We start from the raw sequence: 14,606 nt of genomic DNA on the forward strand, positions 1-14,606 counted from the left end.
ATTCAGTAAAACTAACCCAAAAAAATAATTTAAAAGTATATATATATATATATATATATATATATATATATATGCATTAATTTTGGATCAATTAATTTATTTAACTCAAATAAATAAGATACATATTACCTTATTAAAAATTATTCTCACAAAAAGATATTTGGATAATCTGTATGTTAGTCGTCCCCATTTTTTTATTATCATTCCAGTTACTTTAAATACACACTCATTCCACCAAATAAGTAGCAACTTTTAATGATAACTTTATGTACCACATGTCATAATATTATTGGTCACTCAAATCATAGTCATATTTAGCTACCAACACCCATGTTATCATAGAAATTACCTTTTTTATAAGGGTGGCAAAATAGAAGTCTGTTTTGATTTTTGATTGAATCTAGAGTTACTACTATGACATTTTCTAAAAACTATTATTCTTTGATGTATTTCCAGTTGTTGCCCAAGTTCTTATATATTCTGCAGAAAGATACCAATAATCTGGATGGCGTTAAGGGTAGCTAATAGAACTTTTTCTATGATTATCTGTTTTACCCGTGGTTTGGGGCATTTCAAACTCAAGACATAGGAGAATTTGTATATAAAATTTTAGATTTTTCGGATGTTGAATGTGTTAATGGCACCTTGAAAAATAGTGGTTACTGTATTGATTTAATAGTTTTAGGATGGTAATGCTCAACCTCTGAAGTACACAGTTCTAAATTGATTAGCTTCCTAATTGGTCAAGATTAGGCATATATTTAGGACTATATAAATGAACTGCTATGGATTATGGATATTTTATTGAGTTATCGTGTCTATGTGTGCATATATTTCGGACATGACATTTATCAATATTCGTCTGACACGCGTATCTATTGTGTCTAATTCTGTCTTAATAAAAAATAAAATTTTTGTTTTGGACAGACTTAGACACACCTAAATATCATCACACATCAGCATGTCCAGCCTTATTCTTAATATTTATTCTTGAAATGAGTTTAGAAATAATATATATTATTATTATTTATCAAAATAAAAAGTATTTTAAATATTTATATAATTAAAAAATATTAAAAGCAGTTACAAATATTTTATATTTTAATATCAATAAAATATCAAAATATTATTGTAATTTATTTTAAAAAATACTTTATATTTTATATATATAACGTGTCTTCATATCTTATAAGATTTTAAAATTCATGTATTCGCATGTTTCATTTCATATTGTGTCCTGTGTTTGTGTCAGTATCCGTGCATCATAGTATTTCTCTACATAGAAGAGGCAGACAACCAAGATCCTATCTTATAAGCTTTTTTATCTTGCAAGGATAATTATTTCAAATATATATATATATATATTAACAAAGTAGCCAATCATTTATATTAAAAAAATTTAAAATTAGAAATAATAAAAATATTTAAAATTTAAATAAAAAATATAATTTAATAAGGTTAGAATTTAGGTTTTAGATTTTAAAATGTAAGATTTAGAGTTTAAAATTTAGTGTTTAAGATCTAAGGTTAATGTTTAAAATTTAGGGTTTAGGATTTAATGTTTAAAATTTAGGATTTAAAATTTAGCATGACGAATAGTGGATCATCGAAGTTGGCTGACAGTGACAACTAGCGGTGATCGACGGCAGCTAGCAGTAGTGGAGGTAGATGGCTTGTGGTGCTAGATGAAATTGTGTTAGGACAAAGAAGGAAAGTGAATAAAAGTTATGTGAAAAAAATTGTGAATAGATGATATTAATTTTTTTTTTGAATTATTGGTTGATATTGGTATTTTTTGTTGGTTATCCAATATAGTTGTTATTCTGAGGGTTACGTGAAACGTTTGTTTGGAAGAATCATCTATATTATTACGTTTAAGAAGATTATTTCAACAATTTTAGTTAATTCATATACTATGAATGAGTCTGAGTGGCTTAAATATTTACGCAACAACCAACCTAAGCTCAAGGTTGACAAGTACAACTCATTACACAAATCTTTAGTTAGGGGAGAAGCTGATGCGGTTTCTTCTGGCCAAAGAATAATTCTTCCAAGAAGTTTCACTGGTGGTCCTAGATACATGTTCAATAATTGTAAATATGCATTTGCCATTTCTAAGTTTTTTGAACATTCCAGTTATTTTATCACAATTACTTGCAATCTTGAATGGGATGAGATCAAATACCTTTTACATGGCACTGGCCTTAAGACGAGGATCGTCCTGATATTACCTCAAGAATATTTAGCATTAAGTTAGATGAGTTGATATCTGATTTCAAAAATAGAAGGTTCTTTGGCAATATATATATATATATATATATATATATATATATACTTTTTGTTCGTATTCTGATGAAAAATAAATTTATACAAATGTGTGCATAGTTGAATTTCAGAAACAAGATTTACCACATATTTACATTCTTTTGTTAATGAACCACAGTATAAGCTTAAATCACCCGATGATATAGACCACGTGATATTAGTTGAAATTCCTTATAAGACTAACATGCTTAGACTTTATCAACTATTGAGAAGTTCATAGTTCACGGTCCATGTAGAAGGCACAACATTAGTAGTCCATGCATGACAAATGGAAGGTGCTCTAAGTTTTTTCTAAAGCCATTCAGGAATAGAAGTATTATTGTCAAGGGTAGTTTCCCAATATATAAAAGAGTAGATAATGGTCATACAATAACTAAGAAGAATGCAATTCTAGACAATTCTTATATTGTACCATACAATCCTGATCTACTCTTAAAATATGGTTGCACATTAATATGGAGCATACATGTCAGAATTCTGCTATTAAATATTTATTTAAGTATGTCCACAAGGGTAATGATAGAGTTACTGCTTCATTTTACCAAACATTTGGTGATGGATCTCCTCTATAAGTTATAGATGAGATACGTAACTACTATGATTGTTGCTACATTTCTGCATGTGAGGCTGCTTGGAGAATATTTGGTTATGAGATTCAGCTTAAAGAACCTGCAGCGATTCGTCTACCATTCCACCTACCTGATGAGCAACCAGTTGTTTTCAAGGACAATGAGAACATTGCTGATATTATTCAATGTGTAGATAGTAAGGTTACTAAATTAGCTGCTTGGATGTTGGCTACTCATGAGTATCTTTTTGCTAGATTTTTAACATATAACAAATTTCCTACAAAATTTATATGGAAAGATGATTCATGCATGTGGTTTCGTCGCAAACAAGGCTTTTTTATTGGATGGCTGAATCATGTTCCACATAGTAATGGTGAGGATTATTACATGAAAATATTGTTAAACATACAAAGAGGATGCATGAGTTTTACTGATTTACGTACTGTGGATGGTGTGGTATACAACATGATCCGTCACCTTATAACTCGGTCTTTATTGTGTATTATGAGTTATAACTCGGCGTTAACTATCATTTATTATTTGCTTGTAACCGACACCTTTATTACCGACTTAATGACCATCATTTCCATCTTAATAATGACCAAACGGTCATAACATGAATATCATTAATTAATTTTATGCCTATAAAAGGCACCAATTTCTATATCTCGACACCGACAGACGGACAACACAACACATGATAACTTCTATTTCATGTCTTACATTCTATATTCATAGAATTATTATAAGGATACACATGTGATAAGTTCTATTTCATGTTTAACATTCTATATTCATAGAATTATTATATACCTCTTAAACACTTACTGACTTGAGTGTCGGAGTGTATTTTGCAGGTACCCACTCCCTTGTTCTCTCATTGCCGACGTATATCTCATCTTGACGGAGAGCTTACAAGTATTCACCGGCCAATCTTAGCAAGAACAATTGGCGTCCACTATGGGGCCGGTAAACTAATTTGCTGCTCCACCGAATAAATTCAAAGAATTTGAATTATATTCAAATATTGAATCAATTTTCAAATAACATTTACATATTTTAGCAATTTATGTGTTCTAATTTTTTTTATTTCTCAACCTCTATTCAAAACTCAGTTTCATAAGACCATATAACATTCATTGAGGATTTTACAAACAATTCATTTAGAATAATGAAATGATTATTGGCACTAATCTTTAATTTGTTACACTTTTTATCAATAATTCGAAGCCTAAAAATATGCACTTCAAACTCCTAAAAATTTAAATAAATCAATGTATGTCACCTACAAAATTTCTTTAATTTCATGTTCTTTAATTACTTGCCATGTTCTATCTTTTTTATTCTTAACCAAAAGCGGAAAGAGTACAAAACCTGCTATATCGTCGCTTATAATTTTGCTTTCAGCTCTTGGGATCATCTACTATAACACCCCGATTTTACACAGAGTTATTCTCAGAAATTTTATGATGAGAAATTCGACAAATATCTAAGAATCACCTCATCATAAAATAATAAGGCGGATTTAGGCTTGATAAGTGAAAAGAATAGATATACCGTGAGAGATAAAAGCGTGTCCTAAGCTAAAAACCGTATTGATAACGTTGAATTTGACCGTCGAGTTAAATTCATCTATGGAGTCTTTACTACTAGCTTTTCTTGATTGAATTAGCTTAGTAGAACGTTCTACGCTTGATCTAAAGTTGAGATACTCTCTGAGGCTAATATCTCAATTGCCGGTTGTTCAAACCGATACGATTTAAAATATTAATCTTAATTAAACCGTATTCTTCTTTTCTTTAGTGATCTGGCGGAACCAACGAAACACTATATTCACCTAAGATTCATGAAGCCATGTACAACCAAAGTACCTAGCCTAGTTAAAACTTAATCGAGCTTAAACCGAACCGGTTTCCTCTTTTTCAACCGAATCGGTTGTCTTGTAACCAAACCATTAAACTTTAATCATGGTTACATCCCTTAAATTAATGCTTAATGATCACAACCAAACCAAGGGAGCTAATCAAGGTTAACACCACCTCATTCTTTTCTCTTATGTGCTGTCTGAACATCCTCATCCATGTAAACCAAATTTGATGATTCATGAGAATGTAATTAATGCAAGCTTGCATGCAAATTGACAAATGCCACCAAACTATCTCTTCAATCCACTATCCATTATACTTCAATAGCCTCATATGTTAACAAAAGAAAAAGGAGAGCTAAAGAGAGTGGCCGAAGCATTGGAGGAAGGAGAATCAACAAGTACTAGCCTTTATCAAGTCCTTTCCTTCAAGAAAAACCAGCAGTCTCACCATCTTCACCAAGCTCTTCTTCTTCAAAATTTAGCAATGAAATTCACACCAACTATTCTCCAAGAACTCCTTTCAATCTGGCCAAAGCTAATTGAAGTAAAGCTAGAACCAATTTCTTGAGCAAGGGTGAACTCCATTGAGGTAGGGGTTAGGTTAGTGTAATTGTATATTTGTGTTTATGTGAATGATGCTTGTTGATGATGAAATGAGTAATTGCTACTAGCTATGATGTTGGTTTGTGTTTGATAATGATGAAGATGATTAAGAGATGATAAGAAGCTTAGGAAACCAAGATGGTTAGTTAGAATCTAAGCCAAATTCTGTCAATATGGTTACTGAAAAATAGGCAGCAACTTGCACAAATTTCTGGGAAAAATATAGCCACTCAAAAATCGTGTAATAATTCTCTGGTAATCCTTGATGAGTTTATACAATCCTCTCAAAATTTCAGAATTTTCTGATGAGTAGGTTGGAAGATAAAAATGTTTGAAAATAAATAGTTTCTGCTAAAAAGTCTGTTTTTGAATTAATTTAGTAGCAACTTTCAACCTATACAACTTTTGATTCTGGTTTTTGGGTTGAAACTAAAGAGAGTTGAAAGATTGGCATGTGAAGAACATTGTGTCCAAATTTTGGGGTAATCCCATTTTTATAGAATTAAATACGCAATTTACAAAATGGAAGGTTCACTGTTTTATTGATATGCATTTCTACAACTCGTTGATAATTCTAGTGATTTGTTTGAGTTACTGGTATTGATCCTAAACTCCAAATTGTGTGAAACCAGTTTTGATAGAACCCTCATGATGTATATTTTGTTCCCTCTAAAGTTATATGGTGATGTGGAGGTATGTGTATTTATAAGGTGATACAGAGGCATGATGAAAAGAAAGAAAATGAGAAACCATGAATAGATAATGAATCATGAGAACTATTTGTTTGAACGGGCCTTTGTGCCAAAGTGCTAATGCGGAAGTGCCCGCCTAACTGATAGCCTGAGATTACTAATGCGGGAATGTCCGCCTAACTGATAGCATATTGTATGTTGAATGAGTCTTGTGCCAAATTGCTAATGCGAAAGTGCCCGCCTAACTGATAGCCTGAGATTGCTAATGCGGGAATGCTCGCCTAACTGATAGCTTGTTTCTACCGTGATGCCAAGATATCCTAACTGACATACCCATGATGATAATTGTGCCTGACTGACACGGTAAAGAAAACATATTCGAGGTTCACCCCGAGTAACGTCGGGTTGCGGATAGACAACCGACGCATGAGCTCATGGCTTGCACTAGGTGCAGGCATGCATCATAAATTGTTTGCTCATAGCATCAAACAATTCTTTGCATAAATCTCATAAAAGTCGGGGTTCATTCTTTCTGATATGCGTTATCTGCTTATTAATTTTCTATTCTCTGTTTCTTGTTTGTATTTTTAAAATGATATGATTTAACTTTGTCCAAAGCTTAGAACAAGATAATAAAGTTAGGAATAATAGTCATAGAGAATAGCGTGATAACGGCATTGATCCCAAAGAAAGATGCCAAGAAAGAGTTATGTCAGACCCCACGATACGGAAGTAGTTGAGAGACTTAGTAAGCGAGATATTACGATAGAGCCAAAACTCTAGGTTTCACGAGAGATATGAGCTTTCACGATGTCACCATACTGGGAACCATATAGGTTCTCACCCCTTCTTTTTCCCTTTCTCCCACAGATGGAAGATCCAGACTTGATCACCGCCACTGGAGTTATATTCAAAGAGGTACCAGAGGAGCAAGTGTTGTCGGACCCTACAGGAGATGCTCGAAACTAGTCTTAAGCTGATGGTTGCAGACTTGTGCCTCGACGATAGAAAGAATGTACGATAGATGGTATTCGTTCCTTAGACTTTACTTTCCCTCACTTCTGTAGCATTTTTGAGGGATAGGACTTGATATTTTCTTTTCTTTTAGTCCGGGTACTAGCTTAGGGGTTTTTATATGAACCAGGTATCTGGGAAGTTGTTAGTTGTATACACATCTATATATATATATATATATATATATATATATATATGTATTTCTAAGTATGTCAAGTTTGTGTGAACTAACTTGAGGTATACATATGCACGAAGCTTTTCTGTAATCTTGTTGCTATTTTAATTTTGCTGTTAGTTTGGTGTTTATTTTATATTGTATATCTCTGAAGATGTTTATAGTTTTGCTAATAGATTTGTTAAGAAAGACATATGATAAAAATAAGCTAACATACACGATTCCATTAGTACGAAAGGCTCATATGTAGTAAATATTATCGAGTCTAGAGTAATATAGGGCTACTGGGAAGTAACACCTGACGACTGGCGGTGATTCGGACCTGCTGAAAATTGGGTTGTTACATCTACTACACAGTAGCCTCATCTCTTATATTTTCCTTATCTATTGTCATGAGAGTGTTGATAAAACCTCTCCCTATATATCATTGTCATTTTAAATCCAAACGTACCATGATTCATTCTTTGCATTAGCTATTCTTATCCATGTGTCATACTTATCGAAGATGTTTTGTTCTCTATACTCCAAAATCAAGGTCTGCAAATCTATAAAAATTTTCAAAAGTCATTCTTAAAGTTTGATAAACTACAATATCAAATCAAAAGCATGTTTAATTTTAATTTATATATGAATTCATTCATTACAGATGAACAAATTCCACACATATTATTATGACATTATAATTTTCATACCATCATGCTAATTTATTTTCATGAATTATATTTATTTATTTATTTTTATTATCATCTATACAATTAGATGAGTCCAAGCCTCGAATGTAATTGAATTCTTTCAAAACTCATAATAAAATTTTCCAATAATACTATTTCAATCTCTATTATTTATTTTATTATCAATACTTCATTCTTTTTTCCTATAACATTTATAAATTTAAATATACTTTTGCATGAACTTAAATTAAAAATTATATTGTTCAAAAATAATCCTAATAGCTCTATGTCATTTAATTGATTATATATTCTTTATTCTCTAACAATATATAACTATTACACTATTTATTTTATTAAATTTTATATCACTATTTATTTAACACAAAAAGTTAAGCAAAAATCTATGCAAACATTTAAAATTTACTATTATTGCACGAAGAATATTGTAACGACCCATATTTTTAGAAATATATAAATATAAATAAGTTATAATTTATTTTATAAATTGGAGTTTCTTATTTTTAGAAATTATTTTATTTTAAGTAACTAAATTAAATTTTATGATATTTTGAGTTTAAAATTTATTAAAATTTTAAATAATTTTTATTATAATAAAATATTTCTAAAAAGATAAAAAAATTATTATTATTATTATTATTATTATTATTATTATTATTATTATTAAAGTTAAAAAAAATGAAACTGGGCCGAAACCTTTATGAAAGCAAATATATATATATAACCTTGACATGTGGACTTAGTAACATATATATAAACCTTTTTTCTTTCATTAATCACCATCACCATTTCTCATTCTGCATTTTGAACCACCGAACCAAAGGAAAGGAAAATAAAAGAGAGAGAAGGCCGGGTGGAATTCCATGGTACCTCCAACCTTTGGCATTTGATTTTTTGAGATCCGTAACTCTAATAAAAAATTTAATCCAATAAAATGTTTGTATATTCCTCTTCTATGTGTTGGTATCACTTTTGTTTGGTGGAAGTTGACGGTGGCATAGCTCCTCTTTCTTTTGAGTTCGGCCAATTGGAGTTTTAGGAGGCACAGATAATTTCTGACATTTTCTTCTTCGGTAGCTCGGTTAGTTAGCTTATCCGTAGCCTCGAGTATTTTGATTTTATATGGAGGTAGGCTTTTGGTTAAAATGGTTTCTTAGTAAGCGGTGAAATATATGAAATGTCATTTTGTGTGAAATTTTTATAAGGAAAATAAGCGTTTTAAATTTGGATAATAAACTTAACTTCTAACCCCGATCCTACTAAGAACTTCCTAGTTCTTACCCCCTATCTCCACCCCCATTTTAGCTACCGGTGCGAAGGCTTATTACGAAGTTGCGGGAGCACAGAGGAATATGTTTACGAGTTGAGTTGCTAGAATTTATTTTTCCCTCGCCTTGTCAGTTAGAGTTTTATTCAAAGGGGTAGGTTCTGTAATTGCTTTTGTATGTAATACTACAATGTATTATTAATATTAAGTATGTGAATATGTGTTGTTTATTCTTGTTGAAAAAGTTATAAGTTTTAGTAAAATCATCGATAGTTTTATGTGTAAAGGCTCAATATTAAATAGATAATAAAAGGAACTAGGTTAGTAACACCTCACTTTTGGTACAATCATGAGGTGCTAAAAGTTAGGGTGTTTGATTTACGAAAATTTGCCTCTCAACAAATTTCCTACCGGCAAGCGCACCGGATTGTCGTCAAGTAAAAACTCATTATAGAGTGAGGTCGAATCCCACAGGGATTGGTAGATCGATCAATGTTAATTGGAGAATTGTGCTAGTTGAGCGAAATCAGAATTGAATTGGGATTGCAGAAAGTAAAATTTGGCTGGAAACTTAAATTACAAGAATTAAATGACAGAAGTTAAATTGCATGAAATTAAATGACAGAATCTTAAATTGCAAGAAATTAAATGGGAATGGGGATTTGGCATGAAATTAAAGAAGCAGAATATAAAAGAATGGGTAGATCAGAGATGGGGATTCATTGGGTTTCAGGAGATATTGAATTTTCCGGATCAAATCATTTTCATCTCTTCCTCAATCAATGCATTCATTGACATTGCTTGGCAATCTTAGATGATTGGATCCCAATGTCTTGGCTCACCAATCACTCTAAGCATGAACAATTGTCCAATATCTTGATTTAATTGCTCATGGAAAGAGTTGAAGTTCGGTCACTGACTATACCACACACATTCATAGATCAAAGTATTGGTAGCATTACATGTCACTATATCCATCCAACCCCCAATCTAATCCAATGTGAGAAAGCAATTCTAGCATGAATTCTTCATCCCTCTCTCAAGGATCCGAAGAATTCCAATTATGGATAGCTTCTTTCTCAAGACAACTATCCAATTGAATTAAGACCGAAAGCTTTCTAGCAAAAATCAAGAGAAAAGAAAGAAGATGATGATGAAAACTACTATTGATCCATTAAATTACAGTAGAGCTCCCTAACCCAATGAAAGGGATTAGTTGTTCATAGCTCAATTCAATTTACAGAGAAGAAGAGTGCATGAAAATTAAAGCCTAGTTAGAAAGTAAAAGAAAAAGAAAGTACAACAACAAAAGGGAAAAGTGCAGAAGAAAAATAAACAAAGTGCTGAACTCCCAGAGCCCCCTCAGGGCCTCCCAGAGAGCTCCCTTTCAATCTTCAATAATTCTCTATTTATACCCATCTTCAATTGGATCTAGTACTTGAATGTGGGCCTTGGCCTTGATTGAAGCTATGAGGAATGATTCTTAGTGATGGGCATTGGCAACTAACTTTCATATTCTGTATAGGTGCAATTTGGAATTAAATTGGCCTTAACGTTAGTGATCACGTTTGAAGGCAAACGTTGAATCAAACGCCGCTTTGAAAATTCAGTTCTACTTGCTATCATCGACGTTTGACTCAACGTTGGAGTGCCAACATTTTCGCAGTCACGCGTACGCATGCGCGTGGTTGGGCTGAAAAAGTATGTTCACGCATACGCGTCATCAACGCGTACACGTCGATGTAAAATTCCCAACTCCCATTTCTGAAATCTTATCACGGACATTGGAGGCAGCGTTTGAGGCAACGTTGGACCTCCAACGTTCGCACATCCACGTGTGCGCGACATCTACGCGTGCGCGTGGATGCTAGATTCTCAAATTCCAAATATGAATGTTGCACATCAAGCCTTGAGACGTTACTTTGTCCTCTTGTCAACATTGCCAATTTTATGCCCACTATAGACTATTATATATGGTTGGAAAGATCTGAATGTCAGCTTTCCAACCCAACTAGAATCACCTCAACGGGACATCTGTAACTCAAGTTATGCTCCTTTGAAGGGGAGAGGGTCGCTGGCGTCGGTGTGCAACGTTGGAGGCAACGTTGGCGCACCAACGTTTACCCCAACGTTGGGAATATTGCCAGATTTGGAAGCTCAAACGTGATGTCCACCCCATACTATTATATATTATTGGAAAGCCCTGAATGTATACTTTCCAATGCTGTTGGAAGCGCATCATTTGGAGTTTCACATCTCGAGTTATACTCCATCGAAGGTGCAGAGGTCAGCTGACCTTACTACAGTTTGGTACCATGTTCGTTTATGCACTTTTCGGGATAGTTTTCTCCCTCAATTTTAGTATCCATGATGAGCGGATATTTTATACGCTTTTTGGGGATAATTTCATATAGTTTAGAGTATGTTTTAGTTAGTTTTTAGTCTATTTCTAGTGGTTTTTAGGAAAAATTCATATTTCTGGACTTTACTATGAGTTGTGTATTTTTCTGTAATTTCAGGTATTTTTCTGGCTGAAATTGAAGGAGCTGAGCAAAAATCTGATTCAGGCTGAAAAAGGACTGCTAATGCTGTTGGATTCTGACCTCCCTGCACTCAAATTGGATTTTCTGGAGCTACAGAACTCGAAATGGCATGCTTCCAATTGCATTGGAAAGTAGACATCCAGGGCTTTCCAGCAATATATAATAGTCCATACTTTGCACAAGGATAGACGACGTAAACTGGCGTTCAACGCCAGTTCTCTGCCCAATTCTGGCGTCCAGCGCCAGAAAAGGATAAAAAACTGGAGTTGAACGCCCAAACTGGCATAAAAACTGGCGTTCAACTCCACAAATGGCCTCTGCACGTGACTCACTCAAATCTCAGCCCCAGCACACACCAAGTGGGCCCCAGAAGTGGACCTCTGCATCATCCATCATAGTCCACTCATATTTTGTAACCCTAGGCTACTAGTTTAGTATTTAAACAACTTTTAGAGACTTATTTTGTATCTCATGACATTTCAGATCTAAACTTTGTATTCTCTGACGGCATGAGTCTCTAAACCCCATTGTTGGGGGTGAGGAGCTCTGCTGTGTCTCGATGAATTAATGCAAGTATTTCTGTTTTCCATTCAAACAAGCTTGTTCCTATCTAAGATGTTCATTCGCGCTTAACTGTGATGAAGGTGATGATCAGTGACATTCATCACCTTCCTCAGACCATGAACGTGTGCCTGACAACCACCTCCGTTCTATATCCGATTGAATGAGTATCTCTGAGATTCCTTAATCAGAATCTCCGTGGTATAAGCTAGAACTGATGGCAGCATTCATGAGAATCCGGAAAGTCTAAACCTTGTCTGTGGTATTCCGAGTAGGATTCAAGGATTGAATGACTGTGACGAGCTTCAAACTCTTGAAGGCAGGGCGTTAGTGACAGACGCAAAAGGATAGTAAATCCTATTCCAACCGGATCGAGAACCAACCGGTGATTAGCCGTGCTGTGACAGAGCGCGTGAGCGTAGTTTTCACTGGAAGGATGGAAGGTAGCCATTGACAACGGTGATCCACCAACACACAGCTTGCCATAGGAGGACGTGCGTGCGTGAATCAGAAGACAGAGGAAAGCAGAGATTCAGAAGACAAAGCATCTCCAAAACTCCAACATATTCTCCATTACTGCACAACAAGTAACTTTTAATTTATGCTCTACTGGTTACTCACAATTCAATTGATAAACATAATTGACTTCCTGACTAAGTTACAAGATAACCATAGATTGCTTCAAACCAACAATCTCCGTGGGATTCGACCCTTACTCACGTAAGGTATTACTTGGACGACCCAGTGCACTTGCTGGTTAGTGGTACGAGTTGTGAAAAGTGTGATTCACAATTCGTGCACCAATCCATCATGTAGTGCCATATATGCTTGGAAAGCTCTGGATTCCTACTTTTCAATGCCTTTAAAATCACCTCATTTAGAGCTCTGTAGCTCAAGTTATTCTTGTTTGAAGTATACCCCTTCAGGCTGTGAGGAGCAACGTTTCCAGCAACGTTGGAGCACCAACTTTGGCTCCAACGTTGCTTCCCTTTGCTTCCTTTCATGGCTTTCTTGTTGCTTCTTTGCCTTATATTTTCTTAGCTTCTTCTTACCTATCATCAACCAAACAAAATGCATCAAAGTATTGCCTTAATCACAAGATAATGCATCATTCATAGCATCAAACAATTCTTTGCATAAATCTCATGAAAATGCACAAAATTAACAATGTTTGATCGAATCAAGACAAGCATGAATTTCTCATCCAAATACTTACTTATTGCCTAAGAAATGCATGAAACTACTCTAAAACAAACTAAAAATGGCTTGTGAAACTAGCCAAGATGCCCTGGCATCACAACACCAAACTTAAATCTTGCTTGTCCTCAAGCAAGTGATAAAACATGAAAATACAAGAGATACAAGTCCTTATTCAGAGAATTCAAATCCTTGGTTCATGGAGTTTCATGCATGAAAATTTAGGTTCATGTTCATGCTGGTTTCTAGGCTCTCATATGCTCTTGAACTCTCACTCTATTGCTTTCTAGGAGACTCTTATTTTTTATCCTTAGCTTCTCTGTTTTTTTTTTTTTTGTTTGTTTGTTTTATTTCCTTCTTTAGAGCTTATTACTTTTTGTAGCTAAGTGTTCTGTGTTGAGACAACTCTTTAGGATAGGTTTTCAGCCAACACTCCCAAACCAGTTGGTTTAAGGTGCTTGGTGTTGAAACACCCCTAAGGACTTAATCACCCAAGTCTCTCCTCAGCACATACACACCACAGGCACATGGTTTGTTATTCATTCCTTAGACCTTGGTGTCCAACACCTCTTTGGGTTGCTAAATACCTTTTGACAAGGTTGCTCTTGATAGTGGACTTTCAGTTGACATTCCCAGGTTAGTTAACCCAAGTTGTCAAGTGATGAAGCACTCCTAAGAACTTACTCATCCAAGCAGATCCTTGCACAAAAACACCACAGACACATGCCTCAAGATCCAAACTTTTGGTGCCTAGCTTTATTTTCTTCTCTTTTCTTTCTTTTTCATTCTCTTTTTCTCTTTTTAGGATCTTTATTAATTCATTTAAGTCTCATAGAATGCACTTCAAGCTCATAATTCAAGAGATATCTTAGCCCTTTACCTTATTGATGAATCAACTTAGCTAGCAAATACCACCACAATACTAGGAGTTAATTCTGCACATTGGATTTCACTCTTGTCTTTCACAGCAAATTCTCATAGTTTCTTTTATTAAGCTCAAGGACACAGCATACAATTCAAGCAAGATGAAAATGAAGTAGTTACTTAGACTAGTAGCCCAAAATTGACAATAAGCAAAGACAAACAAAATGTAAAGGTTCATGA

Source organism: Arachis ipaensis, chromosome B10, assembly GCF_059453495.1.
Source record: "Arachis ipaensis isolate K30076 ecotype BB chromosome B10, ASM5945349v1, whole genome shotgun sequence".
NCBI classification, from domain to species: domain Eukaryota; kingdom Viridiplantae; phylum Streptophyta; class Magnoliopsida; order Fabales; family Fabaceae; genus Arachis; species Arachis ipaensis.